Genomic DNA, 8,920 nt, shown 5'->3' with positions numbered 1-8,920 from the left:
AATTTATATATTTAGAATCCTGAATGAGTCTATTTTAAATAGAAAGAAACAAGAACATCATTTGAATTCTGTACGAGGAGATAATTAATTTGTAGTGAAGAAGTGTCAGAACTGTTAGACAGCAGAACAGGGGTAAATTTAAAGAATAAACTGTACTTATTGGATAAACCAAAAATTATTAAAATTTTATGGTAATAAGATATATGAGTCTAGTTTTAGTAAACATTAGCAGATATTAATTTTGAGTTCTATAGCTCCAGATATAAATAATTTAGTTACTATGATACAGATGGACAGCTTGAATATTCATAAAAGTAAATAATAAAAATTATAGATAATGTTACTTACAAGTGTGTTATATACATTAAGGATATGGAAGGGAGAGGAGGAGAAGGAAAATATATATGAATATTCAGCTAGCATGGCTAATTTGCATGTTTTAGGCTTAAGGACTAAATTGAATAAAAGTAAAACTTTAGGGGGCAATTTAGTAAAAATATCAAAAATAATCAAATTGAAGGGAATGAATTATTTTATTATCTAAATTAATAAATTGAATGAAATTGTCAATTTAAGATCGGGTGAAAATTGGAAAAATGGTAAATTACCAAAATCCCCTTGAATCTTGATATTTCTGCAATTTTGCCAAGTAAGTTCGTATAACTTGAACTATATTTTTAAATACTTGAAATGTATGTTATTGATGTGAATATGATTTTAAATATCCCTTGTATGAAAATTGATGAAACATTGATATATTTGATAAAAAGGGGAAGAAACCTCGGTTGAACGAAAAGGAATTGACAGTAAAAAGGATCTAGCCCGGACGGGTGATCCTATCCTGATATAGCCCTCCAGAAAAATATGTGTAAAATGGATTTAGCCTGACGGGTAATCCGAATTAGGTCTGAATTTAGCTCGATGGTAATTTAGATCCAAGCTCATTAGAGTAATTGTCGTTGCAAGGATTTAGCCTAGACCGGTAATCCCGACAATACTCTATGAGTTTATATTCTGATTTAGCCTAGGTGGTAATCCCGCCATAAGGATCGAGTTAAATGGGAGTGTGCTCTCTGATATGAAATGTGTAAGACCATGGTTGAAAGATACCATGGCAACCTGATATGAAATGTGTAAGACCATGGTTGAAAGATACCATGCCAACCTGATACGAAAGGTGTAAGACCATGGTTGAAAGATACCATGGCAACCTGATACGAAATGTGTAAGAAATGTGTAAGACCATGGTTGAAAGATACCATGACAACCTGATATGAAATGTGTAAGACCAAGGTTGAAAGATACCATGGCAACGTGATATGAAATGAATAAGACCATGGTTGAAAGATACCATGGCAATGTGATATGAAATGAATAAGACCATGGTTGAAAGATACCATGGCAACATGGCAGAAAATGAGTAAGACCATAGTTGAAAGACACTATGGCATCATGTCAAAGATAAATAAGACCGTGGATGGGAGACGCTATGGCATCTATCGAACAATTGATATTCAGGTAATATGTATCAGACGACGAATGGTTAAATGAAATGGTTGTGTGAAATATTTACAAGAACTGGTCATATGGAAATATATGTACAAAATAGTTGTATGAAATAATTATGAAGATAGATAAACGAAATAAGTATAAGTACATGGAACATAATTTATGTTAAGTTTGATATAAACTATTACCGGAATAAATATTCAAAATATATGGAAATGATGGAGCATGAAACATTGATATAATGAAATGATTGATATATACTTATGAAGAAACGATAAGAGAATGATATATTTCATGTGCATATATGATTATGATATATTTCATGTGCATATATGATTATCTCTTATATGTTGATACAAGGAAATTATGTAAGTAAAGACAATTATTAAACTCAAGTATGACATGTCGAGAAAATAAGTATATCAATGTTGAATTTATATGAAATATGTGCAAGTATACTAACAATGAAGTTGTTTGACGCTTAGACAAGTGCCAAGCTATTGATTGAATGGTAACATGTTTAATTATAAGGAGCATTGAAATGGTAAGTACTTAGATGAAAATATAATTTAAGATTTAAAAAAAAAAATTCTATGTTCCCGATTTAATTTAGGTTGGTTTCTAATGTATGTTTGGGGCTTCGAGGGCCCAATAGAGAGACGTTATGATTATTTTCAAAATATGAATAATAAATGACTCAGAATTATCTGAAAATGTTCAGTAAAATTCGGTAATGCCTCGTACCCTATTCCGGCAATGGATACGGGTAGGAGGTGTTACATGTTATGCTAATATATATATGTGTGTGTGACCTTATGATGGTTGATTTTATAGTTCTTATGATGCTTAGGTGATGGAAGTTGAACATGGTCATTTTGGTATGAAACATGTAGTTGGCATATATGGTTTATGATGCTAATGTTAATTGGTATATCTGGTACTCCTGGGTATGAAATTGATAGGTAAATAAAATGGTATGCTTTGGCCCTAACTTAGCTAAAGGTTAGTTAAACATTTGGCCAAATTGTGCTTATAAATGTACATGTTTAATTGTTGCGATTGAGGTGCCTTTTAGGCATATTGGTTGTATGTTTATATACCTTAATTGGGTAACTCGATGATGCATGTTATTAGTGCAATTTGAAGGCTTGTTTATATGTGGACAGTTGGATGTAGTTATGTACTTTAATGGGTGAGAAAAATGGCTTTCAAATGTCTTATTTTTCATCCACACGGGCAAAGACACAGGCATGTGTCTCAGCTGTGTGTGACATACGGCCAGGCGACACGGTCATGTGTCCCCTGTAGCTTTCAAAGGGTTGCAAGTCAGACTGTTACAGGGCTTAGCACAGGGCCTATCACACGGGCATGTGAGGTCATTTCGAAGGGCATATAGTCTGACACAAGAGAGTGTGGCTTGGATATGTGACCCAAGTTAGTAAGTTACACAGGCACAGACTAGGACATGGCCGTGTGTCCCCGCTTCGAATGTCTACACAGCTTGAGACATGGGCGTGTCTCTCAGCCGTGTGAGTCACACGGCCATATGTCCCCTGCAATTTTGAAAATTGTCATCTTTTTCTAAAAAATTCTATATGTTTTCGATTTAGTCCTAACTTGTTACTAATGTGTTTTTAGGGCCTCGAGAACTCATATAAGGGACGATATTCATGTTATGGATTGGTTTTGCTATGATTAATGATATGAATTAAAATGTTAGAATCTTTTTATTTGTTTTGAAATGTAAACTTTGGTAATGCTCAGTAACCCTATTCTGGCGATGGATACGGGTCAGGGGTGTTACACTTATTGGTATCAGTGCTACAGTTTAGTCGGTTCTCAGGCTGAACGTAGCATGTATGAAGTCTAGAAATACATGCCATTATTTAACCTATGATAGTGTGATATCTCCTAACTCTGATGATATTTGATTCATTTTTAGACAGAGATGCTTTTTAACTGAGCTAATTCCGGTAATGCTGGAATAAGTTAAAATTAGCTTATGATGGGTTAGAACTCATAAAGGTATGAATAAAAGTTCATAAGATTATGTTAATGATGAATGTTATGTTATGTGTGTGTATATATATATATATGAGAGTCAAATTTAGAGGCTTTACAACCTTCACCCCCTCACCTGTATAGTCTTATACAACGGAATTCACAAGATTTATATTGGTTAAACTCACAAGTGTGAAACCGAAGAGTTCAGTGGCTGAATGAATAAAAATATGATTAGAGCTATGAATGAGTTAGCAAGTAAAGACAGTTCTAGAAGAGATATTAGACTTTTCTGAAGATCATTCGGGACACGCAATGTCACTGTTAAAGAAGAGGTTAATCACAGGTAATCGGCTTCTTCAGGTATGGTATTTAAAGAACGTATTAACCTAAATTTCTTTTGAATTGATTTCTTTAGTTAATGAGATAATGTGGGATTATTGATGACTATAGTAGTCAGTGGGATAAAGTTTGAACTGCAAAGATATCTAAATGCAGTGGTTATAGTCGAGTATCTTATGATGATCTCTTATGGGTCTTCTATATGTTCTTTTATCCTAAGAGGTATATACAACTATTCATTTTTCAGATGTGATTCTTATTATATGAGAATGCTAGCTAACAAAAATGTTAGGGGGAAGTATTGTTAGTCTGGTTGATTATGATTGGAATTGCTTTATCTTTCCTTGGTTTTTTATTCCATTATGTTTAGTAGAAGACTTGATGATAAGACTCATATGATGATATTATTCTAGCCGCTCCAAGGCATCGGCTCTCCCTCCATCTCTGAGGTACCTACACATCATTTTGGCTCACACGATAACAGGAAAGCGAGAGAACACTGGCATCGTCAATACTCATGACGACTACTTTCTATAGTGTATGTCGCTCGGGCACATCATCGACCTTGCTTATTTTATTGCTCTCACCATTTAGCACCAGACAGAGCGGCATAAGAAAGGGGTTCATCTCCATTGGCCCCTATGTTACTCGGTTGGCTTGACACTTCGGACTCCTCCGCATCACAGCCCAAGAATCATCCTTGATCCTCATTGGCCAGATGTCTCCACAAGGAATCTTGAGCATGCTTAGCATGAGGATGATCGAAAAGCATCGAGGAACCTACCCTCCTCAATATCGTCTTGCCCAATCTGCCCAGGAGGAGGCCCTCGAGGACATTACTGATGATGTCGATTCATAGCACAAGGACCCACCGTCTCAGTCACCGCCACCTTTCGTCCAGTTCATGCCGCAGCTTCATATGCTGACATTTTTGAGTGCCTCACTCGATTCGAGCAGCAGTATTTTCAACGATTTGATAACATTGATGCTACCCTACAGTAGATCTGTCAACACCTCCACATCTCATCGCCACCCCTACCTCGCGAACCATCTAGCGATGAAGATGTTTAAAAACTTTTATTTATTATTTTATGTTTTTACTTTTATTTTATTTTAAGACTACCTTTTATTTTTCTTTCATCTTATTTTTATTAGGATTTATAATTTTTATTTAACGATTTTGAATTTCGGCTATTTCCTACCGAGTAGTCATGTTCAAAGAAATTCATTCATCACTCAGGAAGTTTCACTTCTCTCCCTATCTTATTTTGACATTCTTTTCTATATATCTATCTTTGTACATTGAGGGCAATGTACATCTTAAGTGTGGGAGGGTATTCATTTCACTATCAGAAAAATCCTTGAATGATTGCCTTGTTCTCTTGAAAAGCTCTCATATCATGTTTAGGATAAATTTTGATTGATTCATGACTTTTATTGATATATCTTGAATTAAAACATAGGCATTTATGCATTGATTGTTTAAACTTTAAGACATTAGGGAATCAAGCATGATAAGTTGATTTTTTTTAAGAATTTCAAATTTTAGGTTGTTTCCCCAAAGTTTAGGTATTACTTTGAGTTGGAATTCACAAGTTTTAAATATCAAAAAGCCATAATTTTTGTGAGATTTTTTAGCCTTTTGAGCATCTATTAATTCATTCATACTCACTTTTATTATTGCTTTAAGTGCGTCAGTATTGAACTGTTATTCTAGAACTTGCTTGATTATGCACGTCAAGACCACACCATTTGATTTGATATGTCAAAATGATTAAGGCGATTAGGATTAACCCACTCATGCCATGAAAAGCCTACCTCTATGATTAACCTTTAGTAAACCTCATTGAGCTAACAAGCCATTTCTTGTATTACCTTAATATTAACCTTTAACCCATTATTGTTGAAATCCTTTAAATTAAAATTGATCCTTACTTTTTTCGAGATTAGAATTGAAATAGTTGCTCAGCTATGTCTTGTTCTTAATAGTTAGTCTATGTTTTTTAACTTGTTCTATAAAAAAAAAACTGTGTTTATACATTAATAGTAATTTTTTGTTTTTGAGCTTAAGTATTTAAATTTCATATTCTGAGAAGAAGCTCTGTTGTATGCAAGTGATGATTAAATCTTTTTCTAGTTAAGTGATTTTTTCAATTCAATTTCGAGTCTAACTTTTTCTTTTAGCTTGAGACCACACCTCCTAACCAAGCCTCGTTACAACCCTCCAAAGACCTTTTGATTGATGTATCATCTAAATTTATAGTGGTGAGATTTGATTTTCATGCAAGCCTATGATAATAATTTTTCATTATTGGCTATTGAGTGCTTCATTCATTATCCTTAAACACCTCGAGTGATTTCAGTGAATCTTTCTTAAGGATGTTAAACTCCGTGAGATTTCAAATCAAGGGTAACCACCTAGATAAGGGGAGATACCTATGTTTTCATGATAAAATGGTCAACTTGGAATGTTTAAAACTTTGATGTTCTTTTAGCTGAATTCTCAATGTATGATTACCTGTGGATTATTTCGAGATATTTTCGATAGAGATTATAAGTTGAGGAGAATTTATTTTGATTATGAGTTGAGAATTTTGCTTGAGGACAAGCAAATGCTTAAGTGTGGGGGTATTTGATAAACCGTAATTTATACATATTTTTATCCCATGCTTAACACATTTTATGGATAATTTTTCCCTTAGAATTGGTGAATTCGATGCTACTAATGCCTTAATTTCATGTTTTATACTTAGGAGAGCATAGGAGAGGGAAAGGAACGAGAAACGGGCCAAAAACGGAGAAAATGGGCCAAAGTATGAAATCAACACGGCTTGGACTTCCTCATACGGGCAGACCACACGGCCGTGGCAATTTGACAGAATTGAAGCACGACTCACATGGGTGGACCACACAGCCGTGCCTATTTAACAGGCTCGAGCACGGCCTGAAGTAATTGCACAAGGGCGTGTCACACGGACGTGTCCCTGTCAAGCCCAAGTTGAGTCCAATTTGGAAAAGGCTAATTTTGAGGGCTTCTAGGCATTCTAAAGCCTATAAATACACCCTAAAAGAAGAGGAGAGGACACACAGAGGGAAAGAGGCAGGGAACTGCTTGAAGGAAGTCGATTGATCCATCTCAGAAGTTTGATTCACCATCAAGATTGAAGACCTCCCCTTAATTTCCCTTCAGGAGTTTTGGGTTTTCTTTATGTTTGTATTCATTATTCTTCTGAGATGTTTTCCTTTTTAGTTATAAACTAAATCCCCAAAATACCTAAGGGGAATGAAACCTAAGACGAATCTTGTTATTATTTTATGAATTGTATAATAAATATTTAACTTGTTCTTAATTATGTGTTCTTAATTCTTGTTTTGATATCCCAGGGTACTGACTGAAGATAAGCTCTTATTTAGAGGAGGAATAGACCCTGTCTAAGAGTACATTTGTCATAATTAAGCGGAGCTGATTGCACACCTAGAGATAGGGTGACAAGATTTTTCCAGATTAGGGTGAAACCTAATAAGGGGATCCATAGATCGAGTTAATGCAACCCTAGGGTATTAATTAGAGAAAAGTCTCAATTATTCAATCTAGGGATTAGACGTTATTAGTCTTGAATAGGGATAATAACATAACTTAGGGATATCTACGGAATAAGTTAAATGCATAAATTGTCCGATTTGGAGTCAGAATAAGAAGTGAAGTCTAGGTGGATTTTTCCTTAGGTATTGTCTTAATTCAATCATTTTTCCAAAAGTAATTCCTCAATTCTATTTTTTGAGAATTCTTAGTTTAGATAATTAGTTAGTTAAAACAAAACCCCCTTATTCTTAGGCTAGATAATAAAAAGACAGTCATTACTAGTACTTTTAGTTCCTTTGGGTTCGACAATCCAGTCTTGCTAAAACTATACTACTATTCGATAGGTACACTTGCCTACATCATGATAATAGTTAGTTTCAATAACGATTAATTATAAATATATAAAACTTACCTGTCACGAAAATCGTGATCAAGTTTTTAGAGCCGTTGCTGGGGAACTAAGATATTAGGAACACTCAATTTTTATTACTTTATCCATTTATTTTTCTTGCAAGTTAATTCCATTTTATTTTTATTTATTTATTTATTTTTCTTTATCTTGGCAGGTTTTTATAGTTTATGACTAGAAGAAACCAGTTAGGACCACTACTTTTTGACGAAGAAATCGATCGCACAGTTCGCAGAAACCAAAGAGAAATAAGACGAAGCTTAAGATACACAGAGAACAAGCAAAAGGATGATACTCAAACCCCAACCAAAGATATGGCTGAAAACCAAGACAATCAGCTACCTCCTGCGATACCCGTTGAACTAGCAAATCAAAATCCTGCTCCTCGTACTATGTATGATTATGCTAAACCTACTTTAACAGGAATTGAGTCAAGTATAGTTAGACCTGCTGCAGGTGCAAATACTTTTGAACTGAAACCTAACACAATTCAAATGATACAGCAATTTGTTCAGTTTGATGGTTTGCAGGACGAAGATTCCAACGCTCACTTGGCAAACTTTTTGGAACTTTGCGATACATTTAAAATCAATGGCGTTTCTGTTGATGCCATACGTCTTTGGTTGTATCCTTTTTCAGTAAAGAATAAAGCTAAACAGTGGTTGAACTCGTTACCACAAGGGTCAATCACTACTTGGGAACAAATGACCAAAAACTTTCTATTAAAATATTTTTCACCAGCTAAAACAACCAAATTACATAATGATATCTCTTCGTTTGTGCAGATGGACTTAGAAACTCTTTACGATGCATGGGATATGTACAAGGACTTACTAAGAAGGTGCCCTCACCATGGGTTACCGCTTCGGCTATAGTTTCAACCATTCTATAATGGCCTGAATCCTTCGACTCGACAAATGGTTGACGCAGCTGCTGGTGGAACCATCAATAATAAAACACCTGAAAATGCTTATGAGTTTATAGAGGAGATGTCACTGAACAACTATCAGTGGAAAGTCAAGAGGACAAAGCCAACTAAAACAGCAGGCGTTTATAACGTCGATTTGATTACTATG

General features: G+C 34.7%; 1 non-coding gene across 1 annotated transcript; it reads right to left on the bottom strand.

The window, feature by feature from the left end:
- Window positions 1–8,597: 8,597 nt before the first annotated feature.
- Window positions 8,598–8,703, bottom strand: LOC128294460 (small nucleolar RNA R71). Its single transcript, XR_008284770.1, has one exon. It is a non-coding gene; the product is annotated as a small nucleolar RNA R71 (small nucleolar RNA).
- Window positions 8,704–8,920: the final 217 nt, after the last annotated feature.

The sequence above is a fragment of the Gossypium arboreum genome, chromosome 6, assembly GCF_025698485.1.
Source record: "Gossypium arboreum isolate Shixiya-1 chromosome 6, ASM2569848v2, whole genome shotgun sequence".
Classification (NCBI taxonomy): Eukaryota; Viridiplantae; Streptophyta; class Magnoliopsida; order Malvales; family Malvaceae; genus Gossypium; species Gossypium arboreum.
This window is presented reverse-complemented; position numbering and strand designations above follow the sequence as displayed.